Source organism: Oncorhynchus mykiss, chromosome Y (assembly GCF_013265735.2).
Source record: "Oncorhynchus mykiss isolate Arlee chromosome Y, USDA_OmykA_1.1, whole genome shotgun sequence".
In the NCBI taxonomy this organism is placed as follows: Eukaryota; Metazoa; Chordata; class Actinopteri; order Salmoniformes; family Salmonidae; genus Oncorhynchus; species Oncorhynchus mykiss.
Genome location: NC_048593.1, coordinates 41,765,213 through 41,787,772, shown reverse-complemented (window position 1 = coordinate 41,787,772; position 22,560 = coordinate 41,765,213). Strand labels below are relative to the sequence as shown.

The 22,560-nt window shown below is 43.4% G+C and overlaps 1 protein-coding gene across 1 annotated transcript in view; it reads right to left on the bottom strand.

The window, feature by feature from the left end:
- frem2a (FRAS1 related extracellular matrix 2a) overlaps positions 1-22,560 on the bottom strand; it is a 209,295-nt gene that overhangs the window by 65,211 nt on the left and 121,524 nt on the right. The gene's annotated exons all lie outside the window — the stretch shown is intronic.

Here is a 22,560-nt window from a genome sequence, read left to right as displayed (position 1 = left end):
GGAGAGGAGGTGAGGGGGTGGGGTGGGGAGAGGAGGAGAGGAGAGGGGGTGGGGGAGGGGGAGGGAGAGGAGGTGGGGGGGTGGGGGAGAGTTGAGGGAGAGGAGGTGAAGGGGTGGGGGGAAGAGGAGGTGAGGGGGTTGGGGGAGAGTGGATGGAGAGGAGGGGAAGGGGTGGGGGAGAGAGGAGGGAGAGGAGGTGAGGGGGTTGGGGGAGAGTGGAGGGAGAGAAGGGGGAGAGAGGAGGGAGAGGAGGTGAGGGGGTGGAGGGAGACAGGAGGGAGAGGAGATGAGATGAGATGAGAGGAGAGGAGAGGAGAGGAGAGGAGAGGAGAGGGGAGGGGAGAGGAGAGGAGAGGAGAGGAGAGGAGAGGAGAGGGGAGAGGAGAGGAGAGGAGAGGAGAGGAGAGGAGAGGAGAGGAGAGGGGAGGGGAGGGGAGAGGAGAGGAGAGGAGAGGAGAGGAGAGGAGAGGAGAGGAGAGGAGAAGGAGAAGGAGAGGAGAGAGGAGAGGAGAGGAGAGGAGAGGAGAGGAGAGGAGAGGAGAGGAGAGGAGAGGAGAGGAGAGGAGAGGAGAGGAGAGGAGAGGAGAGGAGAGGAAAAGAAAGAGATAATAATGTTACTGCTTGATTTAACAGTTGAATTTACCTCCTGGATTGTAACCACGTATCTACTATGATTAGACTTGGAGAAAATGTGTGTGTTTATGTGAACTGAATTAATTTGGTTTGCTGGTATTTGGATTAACAAGACTTTAAAAACGACTTTGTGAAAATGTTCTTGAACAACGGGCATGAACACATGAACACACACGCGCACGGACACACACACGCACGGACACACACACGCACGGACACACACACACACACACACACACACACACACACACAAACGCCTCTCCCTGACAGAAGTCCATCTAAATATACATGTACATATCGCTGCATGTTAAGGTAAATAAGTATATTACAGTATATTACAGTATATTACAGTATATTACAGTTATCAGAAGGTATTACAATGTACAGTGCCTTCAGAAGGTATTACAGTTTTTTTTCGATTGCTAAACGACAGTGGACACAACTGGAGTCACATGTGCAAAACTCTAACTACAGTCTGCACAGCAGCAGTTCATGTGGACCAAACTCTAGTTCGTTTTTCATTGCTTGAACACAGTTTTCAAAACTCTACACACTTATCCCATGACTTTAACCACAACCTGCACAACACTGTGGATTTACAGCACTTTGTTCAAATGCTAACACACTGCTGTCAAAACTGTGAACCACACATTCAAAACGGAATAGATTTCAGCCTTGTGCCTTTCAAACACTGCTGATTGCAATTTCAATCTGCAAAGATCCACAGTGGCATCTGTAATGCGAATTTTCCATCATGCAAACAGGTGAGAGTTACATCCTTACAGTAAATTAAAACATTACAGGAATCTATTTTGTATTGCAATTATAGAATATTTACACAGATATATATTACAGTAAGTTTGACTGTAAAATATATTTTTACAACAGGACCCAAAGGCTGCCCCCAACAGGGGGAAGAGGAAAAATATTTTCAGATGCGCAGGAAAATGCTATTGTTGACATGGTTGTTGTCAACAATGCAATAAAACTGCGGGAGATTCAAGATAGAGTGCTGGCTGATAATGATATATTTGAAAATGTTAATTCTGTCAGCACAACAACTATTGCTCGAGTCCTAAAGAAACACCAAGTTACAATGAAACAGTTATACACTGTACCGTTCGAGAGAAACAGTGAACGGGTAAAAGAGCAAAGATACCAATATGTCCAGGTAAGACGTCTGAGGTTACGTACACAGCTATACAAAATATTTACAGTAAAAAAAAACACTAGCATTTCTACAGTAAAACTGTGCACTTAGTGTTTTTCAGAGCGTAATGGAGGTGGAAGCACTGGAAAGACCACATTCATTTGTATTTATCGATGAAGCTGGATTTAACCTTGCCAAAACACGGCACAGAGGAAGGAATGTTATAGGTCAAAGGGCCACTGTGGAGGTTCCAGGCCAAAGGGGGGGAAATATCACCATGTGTGCTGCAATGGCCAATGATGGTTTGCTTCTCAACACACCACTCATTGGCCCATACAACACAGAAAGGCTTATAGCTTTCCTAGAACAGCTCTATGCTCAGCTAGTGCCAGCAGAACAGGGGGAGCCAGTAAGAAACCCCCAAGTTTTTGTCATAGTTTGCGATAACGTTGCTTTTCACCACTCTGCAGCTGTCACAGATTGGTTTGCAGCACATCACAGATTTATGGTTTTGTACCTGCCTGCATATTCACCCTTCCTCAATCCAATAGAGGAGTTTTTCTCTGCCTGGAGGTGGAAAGTGTTTGGTCACCACCCACATGACCAAATGTCTCTTTTGGAAGCCATGCGTGCCGGATGTGAGGACACGAGTCCAGAGGACTGCCAGGGATGGATAAGGCACTCCAGAAGGTTCTTCCCCAGGTGCATGGCAAGAGAAAACATTAGATGTGATGTTGAAGAAAACCTGTGGCCTGATGCTAGAGAGAGGCAGGATTAGCCCCTCAATTATTTGTTCGAATTACAGTATGTACTTTTAGTTTCTACCTTTTTTTTCTCATTACTGTAATTCCGTAAATTACTACAGACTATTGAAGCAAACTGCTAATTTTCATTTACCTTAAAGAATTGTTATGTTCTAACATTTTTAATAAATCATGTGAAAGAATGTCACTCTTTTCTTTGAAGAAAATATTACTTTGTATGAAGTCACTGAAATTGTTCAAACTGTAAAGATGAAAAGTTTGTATTTTCTGTATTGGTGTTTGATGCTAGTGTTTTTACTCTCAGTGTGTTCTGAGTGACAGTGTGTGTTATCTCAGTGAGGGTTGTGCATAGTGTTTGGCTGCACTGAGCGTGTTTTGAGCCATGTGTTAAGAGTTGTGTTGCTTGGAATTAGTTTTGCAGGTGATGTGAACTGTTTAGCTCAGGTGACTGTTGGTAGTGCAGACTGTAGTTAGAGTTTTGCACATGTGACTCCAGTTGTGCCCACTGTCGTTTAGCAATCGAAAAAAACTGTGACATAGTATTACCATGTACAGTACCTTCAGAATGTATTACCATAGTATTACCATGTACAGTGCCTTCAGAATGTATTACCATGTACAGTGCCTTCAGAATGTATTACCATAGTATTACTATGTACAGTGCCTTCAGAATGTATTACCATGTACAGTGCCTTCAGAATGTATTACCATAGTATTACCATGTACAGTGCCTTCAGAATGTATTACCATGTACAGTGCCTTCAGAATGTATTACCATGTACAGTGCCTTCAGAATGTATTACCATGTACAGTGCCTTCAGAAGGTATTACAATGTACAGTACCTTCAGAAGGTATTAACATAGTATTACTATGTACAGTACCTTCAGAAGGTATTACAATGTACAGTGCCATCAGAAGGTATTACCATAGTATTACTATGTACAGTGCCTTCAGAAGGTATTACCATAGTATTAACATGTACAGTGCCTTCAGAAGGTATTACCATAGTATTACCATGTACAGTGCCTTCAGAAGGTATTACAATGTACAGTGCCTTCAGAAGGTATTACTATGTACAGTACCTTCACAAGGTATTAACATAGTATTACCATGTACAGTACCTTCAGAAGGTATTACCATAGTATTACCATGTACAGTGCCTTCAGAAGGTATTACAATGTACAGTGCCTTCAGAAGGTATTACCATAGTATTAACATGTACAGTACCTTCAGAAGGTATTACTATGTACAGTACCTTCAGAAGGTATTAACATGTACAGTGCCTTCAGAAGGTATTACCATGTACAGTACCTTCACAAGGTATTAACATAGTATTACCATGTACATTACCCTCACAAGGTATTAACATAGTATTACCATGTACATTACCTTCAGAAGGTATTAACATAGTATTACTATGTACAGTACCTTCAGAAGGTATTACCATGTACAGTACCTTCACAAGGTATTAACATAGTATTACCATGTACAGTACCTTCAGAAGGTATTACAATGTACAGTGCCTTCAGAAGGTATTATCATAGTATTAACATGTACAGTGCCATCAGAAGGTATTATCATAGTATTAACATGTACAGTGCCATCAGAAGGTATTAACATAGTATTAACATGTACAGTACCTTCAGAAGGTATTACCATGTACAGTGCCTTCAGAAGGTATTATCATAGTATTAACATGTACAGTGCCATCAGAAGGTATTATCATAGTATTAACATGTACAGTACCTTCAGAAGGTATTACCATGTACAGTGCCTTCAGAAGGTATTACCATGTACAGTGCCTTCACAAGGTATTAACATAGTATTAACATCAAATCAAATCAAATGTATTTATATAGCCCTTCGTACATCAGCTGATATCTCAAAGTGCTGTACAGAAACCCAGCCTAAAACCCCAAACAGCAAGCAATGCAGGTGTAGAACATGTACAGTACCTTCAGAATGTATTACCATGTACAGTGCCTTCAGAATGTATTACCATGTACAGTGCCTTCAGAAGGTATTACAATGTACAGTACCTTCAGAAGGTATTACCATGTACAGTGCCTTCAGAAGGTATTACCATGTACAGTGCCTTCAGAAGGTATTAACATAGTATTACCATGTACAGTACCTTCAGAAGGTATTACCATGTACAGTGCCTTCAGAAGGTATTAACATAGTATTAACATGTACAGTGCCTTCAGAAGGTATTACCATACCTAAGGTATTAACATACCTACATGTACAATGCCTTCAGAAGGTATTAACATGTACAGTGCCTTCAGAATCTATTAACATACCTGAAGGTATTGCCATGTACAGTGCCTTCAGAAGGTATTCTAAACCCTTCACTTTTTCCACATTTTGTTGTGTTACAGCCTGAATTTAAAATTGATTAAATTCCGTTCACATAATGTCAAAACCGGAATTATGTTTTTTTAACGAGTGTGGATCTGTGGGACCCATTTTCAAATTTTACAAAAAAGAAAAATGATACAATTAATATATTTTGTTTTATAGCTTCTGAAAAATATGAAAGAACACATTTTCATTGTGCACCCCCTTACACATTTACATTACATATGTCCACTGGACCCGGGTAATAAAAGCGTGGAAAAGTGTGTGTGTAGGTGAAAACATGTAAAAAATGTAACCATGTGCAGGACATAAATAATTTTGAACTGTTCATCCCAGATACCATCCGGAAAACCATTTTGGACTGCACTAATTTGGGAGGGAAGAAGTGTTTTTTTTTGGAGAGATGGAAGGAGATGAACCAAACTCATTTAAATGCATACTTTGGGGTTCTCATCCTTGCTGGTGTTTTCAGATCCAACGGGGGAATCCACAGAATCCATGTGGGATGCAGAAACTGGCAGAAAACTTTTCAGTGCAACAATGTCTCTGGATAACTTCTACATTATTTCCAGGATCATCAGCTTGGATAACTGAGACACCAGACCGGCTCGGCGGCAGAGAGACAAGCTAGCTGCAATCAGGTCAGTGCAGAGAGACAAGCTAGCTGCAATCAGGTCAGTGCAGAGAGACAAGCTAGCTGCAATCAGGTCAGTGCAGAGAGACAAGCTAGCTGCAATCAGGTGTAACGGTCGTCGGTGGAAGAAGGTGAGGACCAAAGCACAGCGTGGTACTTGTTCATATTACAGTGCCTTGCGAAAGTATTCGGCCCCCTTGAACTTTGCGACCTTTTGCCACATTTCAGGCTTCAAACATAAAGATATAAAACTGTATTTTTTTGTCAAGAATCAACAACAAGTGGGACACAATCATGAAGTGGAACAACATTTATTGGATATTTCAAACTTTTTTAACAAATCAAAAACTGAAAAATTGGTCGTGCAAAATTATTCAGCCCCCTTAAATTAATACTTTGTAGCGCCACCTTTTGCTGCGATTACAGCTGTAAGTCGCTTGGGGTATGTCTCTATCAGTTTTGCACATCGAGAGACTGAAATGTTTTCCCATTCCTCCTTGCAAAACAGCTCGAGCTTAGTGAGGTTGGATGGAGAGCATTTGTGAACAGCAGTTTTCAGTTCTTTCCACAGATTCTCGATTGGATTCAGGTCTGGACTTTGACATGGCCATTCTAACACCTGGATATGTTTATTTTTGAACCATTCCATTGTAGATTTTGCTTTATGTTTTGGATCATTGTCTTGTTGGAAGACAAATCTCCGTCCCAGTCTCAGGTCTTTTGCAGACTCCATCAGGTTTTCTTCCAGAATGGTCCTGTATTTGGCTCCATCCATCTTCCCATCAATTTTAACCATCTTCCCTTCCCTGCTGAAGAAAAGCAGGCCCAAACCATGATGCTGCCACCACCATGTTTGACAGTGGGGATGGTGTGTTCAGCTGTGTTGCTTTTACGCCAAACATAACGTTTTGCATTGTTGCCAAAAAGTTCAATTTTGGTTTCATCTGACCAGAGCACCTTCTTCCACATGTTTGGTGTGTCTCCCAGGTGGCTTGTGGCAAACTTTAAATGACACTTTTTATGGATATCTTTAAGAAATTGCTTTCTTTTTGCCACTCTTCCATAAAGGCCAGATTTGTGCAATATACGACTGATTGTTGTCTTATGGAGAGAGTCTCCCACCTCAGCTGTAGATCTCTGCAGTTCATCCAGAGTGATCATGGGCCTCTTGGCTGCATCTCTGATCAGTCTTCTCCTTCTATGAGCTGAAAGTTTAGAGGGACGGCCAGGTCTTGGTAGATTTGCAGTGGTCTGATACTCCTTCCATTTCAATATTATCGCTTGCACAGTGCTCCTTGGGATGTTTAAAGCTTGGGAAATCTTTTTGTATCCAAATCCGGCTTTAAACTTCTTCACAACAATATCTCGGTCCTGCCTGGTGTGTTCCTTTTTCTTCATGATGCTCTCTGCGCTTTTAATGGACCTCTGAGACTATCACAGTGCAGGTGCATTTATACGGAGACTTGATTACACACAGGTGGATTGTATTTATCATCATTAGTCATTTCGGTCAACATTGGATCATTCAGAGATCCTCACTGAACTTCTGGAGAGAGTTTGCTGCACTGAAAGTAAAGGGGCAGAATAATTTTGCACGCCCAATTTTTCAGTTTTTGATTTGTTAAAAAAGTTTGAAATATCCAATAAATGTCGTTCCACTTCATGATTGTGTCCCACTTGTTGTTGATTCTTCACAAAAAAATAAAGTTTTATATCTTTATGTTTGAAGCCTGAAATGTGGCAAAAGGTCGCAAAGTTCAAGGGGGCCGAACACTTTCGCAAGGCACTGTATTTATTTAAACTGAACAACATCAAACAAAGAAACAAAAAGCACAACCGAAACAGCTCCGTCAGGTGTAAAACACACTAAACAGAACGTATCAAAAGTGAAAACAGGCTGCCTAAATATGGTTCTCAATCAGGGACAACGATTGACAGCTGCCTCTGATTGAGAACCATACCAGGCCAAAACACAGAAATACCAAATCACAGAAAAAAGAACATAGACTTCCCACCCAACTCACGCCCTGACCATACTAAAACAAAGACATCACAAAGGAACTAAGGTCAGAACGTGACATCAGGTCAGTGTGGAACAAGTGGGTGGACCTCCAACCCCTGTTTTACAACCCTGGGCCCAACGTTACTGTTGATGAGCAGCGTATGCCATTTAGGGGCTGCTGCCCATTCAGACAGAACATACCGTTTAAACCTGCAAAATATGGAAACAAGATCTGGCCAGCCTGTGATGCTGCTTCATCATAGATCTGGGCTGCCTGTGATGCTGCTTCATCATAGATCTGGGCTGCCTGTGATGCTGCTTCATCATAGATCTGGGCTGCCTGTGATGCTGCTTCATCATAGATCTGGCCAGCCTGTGATGCTGCTTCATCATAGATCTGGCCAGCCTGTGATGCTGCTTCATCATAGATCTGGCCAGCCTGTGATGCTGCTTCATCATAGATCTGGCCAGCCTGTGATGCTGCTTCATCATAGATCTGGCCAGCCTGTGATGCTGCTTCATCATAGATCTGGCCAGCCTGTGATGCTGCTTCATCATAGATCTGGCCAGCCTGTGATGCTGCTTCATCATAGATCTGGCCAGCCTGTGATGCTGCTTCATCATAGATCTGGCCAGCCTGTGATGCTGCTTCATCATAGATCTGGCCAGCCTGTGATGCTGCTTCATCATAGATCTGGGCAGCCTGTGATGCTGCTTCATCATAGATCTGGCCAGCCTGTGATGCTGCTTCATCATATGTGTGGAACTTGCAAGTGTATGGAGGAGCTCCTGAGAAGGACCAAGGGATACGGGTTGTTCTGGATGTGACACAGGGACTCCGTGGCCACAACATCACGTGATTACTTTTTTACTTTTTTGCTTGGCACAAGCTGGGACAGGAGTTCCTCAAGAGGAAGCTGACAATAATAGAAATATTAGGAAAAAAACTAGCCAGAGCTCCCACCTCAGCTGTTGAATACACGGAACAGGCCTTTCAATTCCTCTGAGTTTGTGTTCACGGCCGACACGTCCCCAGTGTCCTACGTGCCAAAGAAAGGCACAAATGTGGTACTTATGAGTACGCTGTATAGGGATGGGAGAATCTGTGGCCAAGAACATAAAAAAAAAAAAATGAAATCATAATGGATTACAAAGCCACAAAAGGAGGGGTGGACAATTTAGACAAGCTGGTGACTGGCTACAACTGCCAAATAAGAACCCTACGCTGGCATCTTGTGATATTCTTCAACATCTTGGACATCTCGGCGTACAACACGTTTGTCATCTGGATGGAGTTGAACCCAGATTGGAACAGAGGGAAGCTCCAGAGGAGACGGCTCTTTCTCGAGGAGATGGGGAAGGCATTGGCTAGACCTCAAATCCAGAGGAGGCGTCATATCCCAAAGACCCCAGCTTCTGCAGCCATCGTGAGGAGGATTCAGGAGGAGGATGCTGGTGCCCCATTCGCTCCGACACACAGAACCAACAAATCCAATACCGGAAGTACAGTAATTGCTCTATGTTAATTGTTATGGCTGTATTGTTGTAAAAACCCAATAATGTTGTGGGTCCATCAGACCCGAGAACATTGGGGTGAATAACAAAAAAAAATTAACATCACACAGGGGTCATTCATTTAAAAAATAAAAATAAAAGCTAAAAAAGTCTTGAGTCAATAACTATTCACTGGCTTTGTTATGGCAAGCCTAAAAACAAAGTTCAGTAGTAAACATGTGCTTAACGAGTCACATGACAAGTTACATGAACTCACTCTGTGTGCAAATAATAGAGTTCAACATGATTTATGAATGAATCTCATCTCTGTACCACACACATACAATAAACACACATACTGTAAACACACATACTGTAAACACACACACAATAAACACACATACTGTAAACACACATACTGTAAACACACACACAATAAACACACATACTGTAAACACACATACAATAAACACACACACACAATACAGTCCAACAGTGAACTTCAAACAAGCACAAAGACCAGAGAGGTTTTCCAATGCCTCGCAAAGAAAGGCTCCTATTGGTAGATGGGTAAAAATAAATAAAAGCAGACATTGAATATCCCTTTGAGGATGGTGAAGTAATTAATAACACTTTGGATGGTGTATCAATACACCCAGTCACTACAATGATACAGGCGTCCTTTCTAACCCAAGAAGGAAACTGCTCATGGATTTCACCATGAGGCCAATGGTGACTTGAAAACAGTTAGAGTTTAATGGCTGCGATAGGAGAAAACTGAGGATGGCTCAACAACATTGTAATTACTCCACAATACTAACCTAATTGACAGAGTTAAAAGAAAGAATCCTGTACAGCATAAAACATATTCCAAAACATGCCTTCTGTTTCCAACAAGGCACAACAGTTTTAATGCAAAAAATGTGGCAAAGCAATTAATTTTTTTGTCCTGAATACAAAGTGTTATGTTTGGGGCACATCCAACACAACACATTACTGAGTACTACTCTCTGTATTTTCAAGCATAGTGATGGCTGCATCATGTTATGAATATGCTTGTAGTCGTTAAGGACTGGGGAGTTTTTCAGGATAAAAAAGAAACAGAATGGAGCTAAGCACAGGCAAAATCCTAGAGGAAAACCTGGTTCAGTCTGCTTTCCAACAGACACTGGGAGACGAATTCACCTTTCAGCAGGACAATGACATAAAACACAAGGTCAAACCTACACTGAAGTTGCTTACCAAGAAGACAGTGAATGTTCATGAGTGACCAAATTACAGTTTTGACTTAAATCTGCTTGAAAATCTATGACAAGAGCCGAAAATGGTGGTCTGGCAATAATCAACAACCAATTTGACAGACCTTGAATAATTAAAAAAATAATAACAGGCAAATTATGCACAATCTAGGTGTGCAAAGCTCATAGAGACTTAGCCAGAATTTCCTCCAAAAAAACTAACAGCTGTAATTGCTGCCAAACGTGTGTCTACAAAGTTTTGGCTCAGTGGAGTGAACACTAATGTAAATGAGATTTTTCTGTGTTTAACTTTCAATAGATTTGCAAACATTTCTAAAAACATGTTTCACTTCGTAATGATGGGTTATCTGTGTAGATGTGTGAGACAAATACAGAACTCATTCCAGGGTGTTTTTCTTTATTTTTACTATTTTCTACATTGCAGAATAATAGTGAAGACATTACAACTATGGAATAACACATATGGAATCATGTAGTAACCAAAAAAGTGTAAAACAAATCAAAATATATTTTCGATTTTAGATTCTTCAAAGTAGCCACCCTTTGCCTTGATGACAGCTTTGCACACTCTTGGCATTCTGTCAACCAGCTTCACCTGGAATGCTTTTCCAGCAGTCTTGAAGGAGTTCCCACATATGCTGACCCCTTGCTGATCCCACATATGCTGACCCCATTCCAAACCATCTCAATTGGATTGAGGTCGAGTGATTGTGGAGGCTAGGTCATCTGATGCAGTACTCCATCACTCTCCTTCTTGGTCAAATAGCCCGTCACAGCCTGGAGGTGTGTTCGGTCATTGTCCTGTTGAAAAACGAATTATAGTCCCACTATGCGAAAACCAGATGGGATGACATATCACTGCAGAATGCTGTGGTAGCTATGCTAGTGAAGTGTGCCTTGAATTCTAAATAAATCACAGACAGTGTCACCAGCAAAGCACCCCCACACCATCGCACCTCCTCCTCTATGCTTCACGGTGGAAACGACACATGCCGAGATCATACGTTCATCTACTCTGCATTTCACAAAGACACGGAGGTTGGAACCAAAAATCTAAAATTTGGACTCAGCAGACCAAACGACAGATTTCCACCGGTATAATGTCCATTGCTCGTGTTTCTTGGCCCAAGCACGTCTCTTCTTCTTATTGGTGTCCTTTAGTAGTGGTTTATTTGCAGCAATTCAACCACGAAGGCCTGATTCACACAGTCTCCTCTGAACAGTTGATGGTGAGATGTGTCTGTTAATTGAACTCTGTGAAGCATTTATTTTGGCTGCAATCTGAGGAGAAGTTAACTCTATTATCCTCTGCAGAAAAGGTTGGGTCTTCCTTTCCTGTGGTGGTCCTCATGAGAGCCAGTTTCAAAGTTTTTGAAATGTTCCTCATTGACTGAACTTCATGTCTTAAAGTAATGATGGAGTTTCGTTTCTCTTTGCTTATTTTAGATGTTCTTCCCATAATATGGACTTGGTCTTTTACCAAATAGGGCTATCTTCTGTATACCAACACTACCTTGTCACAACACAACTGATTGGCTTAAACGCATTAAGAAGGGTAGAAATTCCACAAATGAACTTTTAACAAGGCACACCTGTAAATTGAAGATGGTTGAGAGAATGCAGTGTGCAAAGCTGTCATCAAGGAAAAGGGTGGTGTCACACCCTGACCAGAGAGAGCCCTTGTTTGTCTATGGTGTAGTAGGTCAGGGCGTGACGAGGGGGTGTTCTTTATTGTTTTGTTTTGCGGTTCACTTACTTCAATAAATAAGATGTGGAACCCAGATCACGCTGGTCCGAGTTTCCAACGACGAACGTGACAGAATATCCCACCAAACCAGGACCAAGCAGCATGTTCACCAGGTGAAGGAGTTTTGAAATGGGAAGAAGTCATGGGAGGATGCGAAACCCTTCCTTGGCGGCAGACGGAAGTTAAGGATGGAGGACAGCGACGAGGCCGGGGTTCGCGGCAACAGAAATCCCAAGGACAACACCTCGATTTTTTTTTTGGGGGGGGGGGGGGTACGGTGGCCGGTCAAGCCGAGGAGAGTGCCAGAGCCCAAATGGCAAACTCTGGAGGAGCGTGTCATCAGACCATGGCCACAGGAACCCCAATATTTTTTTTTGGGGGGGGGGCAGATGGAGCTGGCGGATGAGCCGCGGGAAGAACCAGAGACTGACTGTTAAGGAGGCAAAGGAGAAGTTGCTAGAGAAAGAGATGAGAGAGATGTTGTGCAAGTGTGTTCTGCTCAACATCCGACCAGAGGATCCGGTTAGCAGGCTGGTGCGACCTGTACCGGCTCCACCCTTCTGGCCTTCAGTGTGCCTCCCAAGTCTGGTACGTCCTGTGTCTCCTCCTTGCACTCGCCTTGAAGTGCGTGTCCCCAGTCTGGTACATCCTGTGTCTCCTCCTCGCACTCTCCCTGAAGTGTGTGTCCCAAGTCCGGTACATCCTGTGTCTCCTCCTCGCACTCTCCCTGAAGTGTGTGTCCCCAGTCCGGTACATCCTGTGTCTCCTCCTCGCACTCGCCCTGAAATGCGTGTCACCAGTCCCGTATGTCCTGTGCCTCCTCCTCGCACTCTCCCTGAAGTGTGTGTCCCCAGTCCGGTACATCCTGTGTCTCCTCCTCGCACTCGCCCTGAAGTGCGTGTCCCCAGTGCGGTACGTCCTGTGCCTCCTCCTCGCACTCCCCTGAAGTGTGTGTGTCCCCAGTCCGGTACATCCTGTGTCTCCTCCTCGCACTCGCCCTGAAGTGCGTGTCACCAATCCGGTGCCACTTGTACCGGCCCCACGCATCAGGCCTCCAGTGCACCTCCCCAAATTTCTATGTTGGTGTTTTGGTTTGGTTCCCAATTAGAGACAGCTGGTAATCGTTGCCTCTAATTTAAGTAGCTGTTTTTCCCACCTGTGTTTGTGGGATATTATTTTGTGTTTTGTGCATGTGCACCACGTAGTCACGTTTCGTTGTTTCTTTATTGTTTATTGACGAATGTGACAGGTGGCTACTTTGAGGAATCTAAAAATCTAAAATCTATTATGATTTTTTTTAACACTTTTTTGGTTACTACATGATTCCATATGCGTTATTTCGTAGTTTTGATGTCTTCACTACTATTCTACAATGTGTAGAAAATTGTAAAAATATAGAAAAACACTTGAATGAATAGGTGTGTCCAAACATTTGACCGGTACTGTATATTTTTAATCCATTTTGAATTCAGGCTGTAGCACAACAAAATGTGGAATAAGTCAAGGGGTATGAATACTTATGGAACGCACTGTGTGGATGGCGGATTGACGTAAGCCGCGAGCTCCAGCGCAGAGGGTCGTGTGTTCAATCCCAGTACTAGGCAGTCATGTTAGATTGCTTCGTGTTAAACTCTATTCCAAACCTTAACCCCAAACTGAACCATTCAGTATGAATGTTTAAACTTAATGTGTTAAACTCTATTCTAAAACTTAACCCCTAACTGAACCATTCAGTATGAATGTTTAAACTTAATGTGTTAAACTCTAATCTAAAACTTAACCCCTAACTGAAACACTCAGTATGAGTATCAAACCTTATCCCCCAACTGAACCATTCAGGACAAATGTATTAACTATTTTCCAAACCTTAAACCCTAACTGAAAACATTCAGTATTAATGTCTAAACTTAATGTGTTAACTCTTTTCCAAACCTTAAACCCTAACTGAAAACATTCAGTATTAATGTCTAAACTTAATGTATTAACTCTTTTCCAAACCTTAAACCCTAACTGAAAACATTCAGTATTAATGTCTAAACTTAATGTATTAACTCTTTTCCAAACCTTAAACCCTAACTGAAAACATTCAGTATTAATGTCTAAACTTAATGTATTAACTCTTTTCCAAAGCTTAAACCCTAACTGAAAACATTCAGTATGAATGTCTAAACTTAATGTATTAACTCTTTTCCAAACCTTAAACCCTAACTGAAAACATTCAGTATTAATGTCTAAACTTAATGTATTAACTCTTTTCCAAACCTTAAACCCTAACTGAAAACATTCAGTATGAATGTCTAAACTTAATGTATTAACTCTTTTCCAAACCTTAAACCCTAACTGAAAACATTCAGTATGAATGTCTAAACTTAATGTATTAACTCTTTTCCAAACCTTAAACCCTAACTGAAAACATTCAGTATGAATGTCTAAACTTAATGTATTAACTATTTTCCAAACCTTAAACCCTAACTGAAAACATTCAGTATTAATGTCTAAACTTAATGTATTAACTCTTTTCCAAACCTTAAACCCTAACTGAAAACATTCAGTATTAATGTCTAAACTTAATGTATTAACTCTTTTCCAAACCTTAAACCCTAACTGAAAACATTCAGTATTAATGTCTAAACTTAATGTATTAACTCTTTTCCAAACCTTAAACCCTAACTGAAAACATTCAGTATTAATGTCTAAACTTAATGTATTAACTCTTTTCCAAACCTTAAACCCTAACTGAAAACATTCAGTATTAATGTCTAAACTTAATGTATTAACTCTTTTCCAAACCTTAAACCCTAACTGAAAACATTCAGTATTAATGTCTAAACTTAATGTATTAACTCTTTTCCAAAGCTTAAACCCTAACTGAAAACATTCAGTATGAATGTCTAAACTTAATGTATTAACTCTTTTCCAAACCTTAAACCCTAACTGAAAACATTCAGTATTAATGTCTAAACTTAATGTATTAACTCTTTTCCAAACCTTAAACCCTAACTGAAAACATTCAGTATGAATGTCTAAACTTAATGTATTAACTCTTTTCCAAACCTTAAACCCTAACTGAAAACATTCAGTATGAATGTCTAAACTTAATGTATTAACTATTTTCCAAACCTTAAACCCTAACTGAAAACATTCAGTATTAATGTCTAAACTTAATGTATTAACTCTTTTCCAAACCTTAAACCCTAACTGAAAACATTCAGTATTAATGTCTAAACTTAATGTATTAACTCTTTTCCAAACCTTAAACCCTAACTGAAAACATTCAGTATTAATGTCTAAACTTAATGTATTAACTCTTTTCCAAACCTTAAACCCTAACTGAAAACATTCAGTATTAATGTCTAAACTTAATGTATTAACTCTTTTCCAAACCTTAAACCCTAACTGAAAACATTCAGTATTAATGTCTAAACTTAATGTATTAACTCTTTTCCAAACCTTAAACCCTAACTGAAAACATTCAGTATTAATGTCTAAACTTAATGTATTAACTCTTTTCCAAACCTTAAACCCTAACTGAAAACATTCAGTATTAATGTCTAAACTTAATGTATTAACTCTTTTCCAAACCTTAAACCCTAACTGAAAACATTCAGTATTAATGTCTAAACTTAATGTATTAACTCTTTTCCAAACCTTAAACCCTAACTGAAAACATTCAGTATGAATGTCTAAACTTAATGTATTAACTCTTTTCCAAACCTTAAACCCTAACTGAAAACATTCAGTATTAATGTCTAAACTTAATGTATTAACTCTTTTCCAAACCTTAAACCCTAACTGAAAACATTCAGTATGAATGTCTAAACTTAATGTATTAACTCTTTTCCAAACCTTAAACCCTAACTGAAAACATTCAGTATTAATGTCTAAACTTAATGTATTAACTCTTTTCCAAACCTTAAACCCTAACTGAAAACATTCAGTATTAATGTCTAAACTTAATGTATTAACTCTTTTCCAAACCTTAAACCCTAACTGAAAACATTCAGTATGAATGTCTAAACTTAATGTATTAACTCTTTTCCAAACCTTAAACCCTAACTGAAAACATTCAGTATTAATGTCTAAACTTAATGTGTCAAACGCTATTCCAGGGTGTCAAAAACAACATTCAATTTGACATTTGGAGAAACATGGATAAACGTCGGAATCAAATTGGTCAAACCGTGAGATTTTGTTTGTGGTTTATCACTTAGCACTAAGTCCCTCCCTCTCACTCCCTCTCTCGCTGTCGATAGGCCGATAGGGAAGATGTGTTAGACCTTAACATGATCACTAATAACAGTAAACAGTGTAAAATCAAATGAATTGGTCACATTCACATATTTAGCAGGTGTTGTAGCGAAATGCTTGTGTGTGTGTGTGTGTGTGTGTGTGTGTGCGTGCGTGTGTGCGTGCACGTGTGCGCGCACGTGTGTGTGTGTGCATGCGTGCGTGCGTGCACGTGTGTGTGTGTGTGTGCATGTGTGTGTGTGTGTGTGTGTGTGTGTGCGTGCGTGTGTGCGTGCGTGCACGTGTGTGTGTGTGTGTGTGTGTGTGTTCAGAGCCGGTATTAGTGTTATGTCTGACAGTGTACCCGTTAATCCTTCATGGTGCTAAAATTACTCACATTACCATCTCTTTGAACGTGTCACCAGCCATGAGGGTTTATGGGGAACTTATTTCTTTGGAGTGACTGTGTTGCTGAGTTATCTGGCACCCTCTCCTGATAGCTACAAAAAACTGAAGCTTTTGGTCATGTGCTGGATTCAACTAGTTTACTGAATATTAAACACAAGCAGGACAGACAGGTAGTCTGATTAGCATATTAAAGACAAGCAGGACAGACAGGTAGTCTGATTAGCATGTAGTCTACACACAGAGACGCGTACAAAGCTCTTCCCTGCCCTCCATTTGGCAAATCTGACCATAATTATATCCTCCTGAATCCTGCTTACAATCTAAAATTAAAGCAGGAAGCACCAGTGATTCGGTCAATAAAAAAGTGGTCAGATGAAGCAGATGCTAAACTACAGGACTGTTTTGTTAGAACAGACTGGAATATGTTCTTCTGGTGGCATTGAGGAGTACACCACATCAGTCACTGGCTGCTTCATCAATAAGTGCATTGAGGACGTCGTCCCCACAGTGACCGTATGTACATATCCCAACCAGAAGCCATGGATTATAGGCAACATCCACACTGAGATAAAGGGCAGAGCTGCCGCTTTCAAGGAGCGGGACTCTAACCCGGAAGCTTATAAGAAATCCCGATATGCCCTCCGACAAACCATCAACCAGGCAAAGCATCAATATAGGACTAAGATCGAATCATACTACACCGGCTCTGACGCTCGTCGGATGAGGCAGGGCGTGTAAACTATTACAGACTACAAAGGGAAGCACAGCCGAGAGCTGCCCAGTGTCACAAACCTACCAGATTAGCTAAATAACTTCTACGCTCGCTTCGAAGCAAGTAACACTGAAACATGCACGAGAGCATCAGTTGTTCTGGATGACTGTGTGATCACGCTCTCCGCAGCCAATGTGAGTAAGACCTATATACAGATCAACATTCACAAGGCTGCAGGGCCAGACGGATTACCAGGAAGTGTACTCCGAGCATGCACTAGCCAACTGGCAACTGGCAGTCATTCCAACCCTGCTAGGCCTCCGACCGCAAGGCACTACAGAGGGTAATGCATACGGCCCAGTACATCACCGGGCCAAGCTTCCTGCCATCCAGGAACACTATACTGGGTGGTGTCAGAGGAATGCCCTAAAAATTGTCAAAGACTCCAGCCACCCTAGTCATAGACTGTTCTCTCTGCTACCGCACGGCAAGCGGTACCGGTGCACCAAGTCTAAGTCCAAGAGGCTTCTAAAACAGCTTCTACCCTGAAGCAATAAGACTCATTCTACGCTGCTGCTTCTCTCTGTTATTATATATGCATAGCCACTTTAATAACTCTACCTACATGTACCTCAATAACCTTGACTAACCGGTGCCCCCGCACATTGACTCTGTACCGCTACCCCCTGTATATAGCATCGCTACTGATATTTTACTGCTGCTCTTTAATTATTAGCGAATGTTATTTCTTACTTTTTGGGGGGGAATTTTCTAAAAACTACATTGTTGGTTAAGGGCTTGTCAGTAAGCATTTCACACATATGCCACGCTGTTGTATTCGGCGCATGGGACAAATAAAATAACTTTTGATTTGATTTAAACAGGAAGAGAGTTACAGACAGTGTCTAGGAACAGGAAGAGAGTTAGAGACATTGTCTAGGAACAGGACGAGAGTTACAGACAGTGTCTAGGAACAGGAAGAGAGTTAGAGACATTGTCTAGGAACAGGAAGAGAGTGTTACGGTGCGTGAATGAGGACCCAAAAGCGAATTAACGTAAACAGAGCTTCTTTAATAACAAAACAAAACGTAGGCTCAGATGGACAGGCAGGTTCCGACAGGACAGGACAAGGTTGCAGCAAACATGACGATAGTCTGGTTCAGGCATGAACAACACAAACAAACAAGAATCCGACAAGGACAGGAGCAGAAACAGAGAGAGATATTGGGACCTAATCAGAGGGAAAAAAGGGAACAGGTGGGGAACAGGGTGAATGGGTAGTTAGAGGAAACAAGGGACAGCTGGGGGAAAGCGGGGGAGAAAAGGTAACCTAACACGACCAGCAGAGGGAGACAGGGTGAAGGGAAAGGACAGAGACAAGACAACATGACAGTACATGACAGTACCCCCCCACTCACCGAGCGCCTCCTGGCGCACTCGAGGAGGAAACCTGGCGGCAACGGAGGAAATCATCAATCAGCGCACGGTCCAGCACGTCCCGAGAGGGAACCCAACTCCTCTCCTCAGGACCGTACCCCTCCCAGTCAACTAGGTACTGATGACCACGGCCCCGAGGACGCATGTCCAAGATTTTACGGACCCTGTAGATAGGTGCGCCCTCGACAAGGATGGGGGGGGGGGGGGGGGAAGACGAGCGGGGGCGCGAAGAACGGGCTTAACACAGGAGACATGGAAGACCGGGTGGACGCGACGAAGATATCGCGGAAGAAGAAGTCGCACTGCGACAGGATTAATGACCTGAGAGATACGGAATGGACCAATGAACCGCGGGGTCAACTTGCGAGAAGCCGTCTTAAGGGGAAGGTTCTGAGTGGAGAGCCAAACTCTCTGACCGCGACAATATCTAGGGCTCTTAGTTCTACGCTTATTAGCAGCTCTCACAGTCTGCGCCCTATAACGGCAAAGTGCAGACCTGACCCTCTTCCAGGTGCGCTCGCAACGTTGGACAAAAGCCTGAGCGGAGGGGACGCTGGACTCGGCGAACTGAGATGAGAACAACGGAGGCTGGTACCCGAGGCTACTCTGAAAAGGAGATAGCCCGGTCGCAGACGAAGGAAGCGAGTTGTGGGCGTATTCTGCCCAGGGGAGCTGTTCTGACCAAGACGCAGGGTTGCGAAAAGAAAGACTGCGTAAGATGCGACCAATAGTCTGATTGGCCCGTTCTGCTTGGCCGTTAGACTGGGGGTGAAAGCCGGAAGAGAGACTGACGGAAGCCCCAATCAAACGGCAAAACTCCCTCCAAAATTGAGACGTGAATTGCGGACCTCTGTCCGAAACGACGTCTGACGGAAGGCCATGAATTCTGAAAACATTCTCGATGATGATTTGTGCCGTCTCTTTAGCAGAAGGAAGCTTAGCAAGGGGAATGAAATGAGCCGCCTTAGAGAACCTATCGACAACCGTAAGAATAACAGTCTTCCCCGCTGACGAAGGCAGTCCGGTGACAAAATCTAAGGCGATGTGAGACCACGGTCGAGAGGGAATAGGAAGCGGCCTGAGACGGCCGGCAGGAGGAGAGTTACCGGACATAGTCTGCGCGCAGACCGAACAAGCAGCCACGAAACGACGCGTGTCATGCTCCCGGGTGGGCCACCAGAAACGCTGGCGAATGGAAGCAAGCGTACCCCGAACGCCAGGGTGGCCGGCTAACTTGGCAGAGTGAGCCCACTGAAGAACGGCCAGACGAGTAGGAACGGGAACGAAAAGAAGGTTCCTAGGACAAGCGCGCGGCGACGGAGTTTGAGTGAGTGCTTGCTTTACCTGCCTCTCAATTCCCCAGACAGTCAACCCGACAACACGCCCCTCAGGGAGAATCCCCTCGGGGTCAGTGGAGGCTACTGAAGAACTGAAGAGACGAGACAAAGCATCAGGCTTGGTGTTCTTAGAGCCCGGACGATAAGAAATCACGAACTCGAAACGAGCGAAAAACAGCGCCCAACGCGCCTGACGCGCATTAAGTCGTTTGGCAGAACGGATGTACTCAAGGTTCCTATGGTCAGTCCAAACGACAAAAGGAACGGTCGCCCCCTCCAACCACTGTCGCCATTCGCCTAGGGCTAACCGGATGGCGAGCAGTTCGCGGTTACCCACATCATAGTTACGTTCCGACGGCGACAGGCGATGAGAAAAATACGCGCATGGGTGGACCTTGTCGTCAGAGAGGGAGCGCTGAGAAAGGATGGCTCCCACTCCCACCTCTGACGCGTCAACCTCGACAACGAACTGTCTAGAGACGTCAGGTGTAACAAGGATAGGAGCGGATGTAAAACGATTCTTGAGGAGATCAAAAGCTCCCTGGGCGGAAACGGACCACTTAAAGCACGTCTTGACAGAAGTAAGGGCTGTGAGAGGAGCTGCCACCTGACCGAAATTACGGATGAAACGACGATAGAAGTTCGCGAAGCCGAGAAAGCGCTGCAGCTCGACGCGTGACTTAGGGACGGGCCAATCAATGACAGCTTGGACCTTAGCGGGATCCATCTTAATGCCTTCAGCGGAAATAACAGAACCGAGAAATGTGACGGAGGAGGCATGAAAAGTGCACTTCTCAGCCTTCACAAAAAGACAATTCTCTAAAAGGCGCTGGAGGACACGTCGAACGTGCTGAACATGAATCTGGAGTGACGGTGAAAAAATCAGGATATCGTCAAGGTAAACGAAAACAAAGATGTTCAGCATGTCTCTCAGGACATCATTGACTAATGCCTGAAAGACAGCTGGAGCGTTAGCGAGGCCGAAAGGAAGAACCCGGTATTCAAAGTGCCCTAACGGAGTGTTAAACGCCGTCTTCCACTCGTCCCCCTCCCTGATGCGCACGAGATGGTAAGCGTTACGAAGGTCCAACTTAGTGAAAAACCTGGCTCCCTGCAGGATCTCGAAGGCTGAAGACATAAGAGGAAGCGGATAACGATTCTTCACTGTTATGTCATTCAGCCCTCGATAATCTATGCAGGGGCGCAGAGACCCGTCCTTCTTCTTGACAAAAAAAAACCCCGCTCCGGCGGGAGAGGAGGAGGGGACTATGGTACCGGCGTCAAGAGCTACAGACAAATAATCTTCGAGAGCCTTACGTTCGGGAGCCGACAGAGAGTATAGTCTACCCCGGGGGGGGGTGGTTCCCGGAAGGAGATCAATACTACAATCATACGACCGGTGTGGAGGAAGAGAGGTGGCCCTGGACCGACTGAACACCGTGCGCAGATCGTGATATTCCTCCGGCACCCCTGTCAAATCACCAGGCTCCTCCTGTGAAGAAGAGACAGAGGAAACAGGAGGGATAGCAGACATTAAACATTTCACATGACAAGAGACGTTCCAGGAGAGGATAGAATTACTAGACCAATTAATGGAAGGATTATGACAAACTAGCCAGGGATGGCCCAAAACAACAGGTGTAAAAGGTGAACGAAAAATTAAAAAAGAAATGGTTTCACTATGATTACCAGAAACAGTGAGGGTTAAAGGTAGCGTCTCACGCTGAATCCTGGGGAGAGGACTACCATCCAGGGCGAACAAGGCCGTGGGCTCCTTTAACTGTCTGAGAGGAATGTCATGTTCCCGAGCCCAGGTCTCGTCCATAAAACAGCCCTCCGCCCCAGAGTCTATTAAGGCACTGCAGGAAGCTGACGAACCGGTCCAGCGTAGATGGACCGACAAGGTAGTGCAGGATCTTGAAGGAGAGACAGGAGTAGTAGCGCTCACCAGTAGCCCTCCGCTTACTGACGAGCTCTGGCCTTTTACTGGACATGAAGTGACAAAATGACCAGCGGAACCGCAATAGAGACAGAGGCGGTTGGTGATTCTCCGTTCCCTCTCCTCAGTCGAGATGCGGATACCTCCCAGCTGCATGGGCTCAGCACCCGAGCCGGCAGAGGAAGATGGTAGTGATGCGGAGAGGGAGGCGACGGAGAGCGCGAGCTCCTTTCCACGAGCTCGGTGACGAAGATCAACCCGTCGCTCAATGCGAATAGCGAGTTCAATCAAGGAATCCACGCTGGAAGGAACCTCCCGGGAGAGAATCTCATCCTTTACCTCTGCGCGGAAACCCTCCAGAAGACAAGCGAGCAAGGCCGGCTCGTTCCAGCCACTGGAGACAGCAAGAGTGCGAAACTCAATAGAGTAGTCTGTTATGGATCGATTGCCTTGAC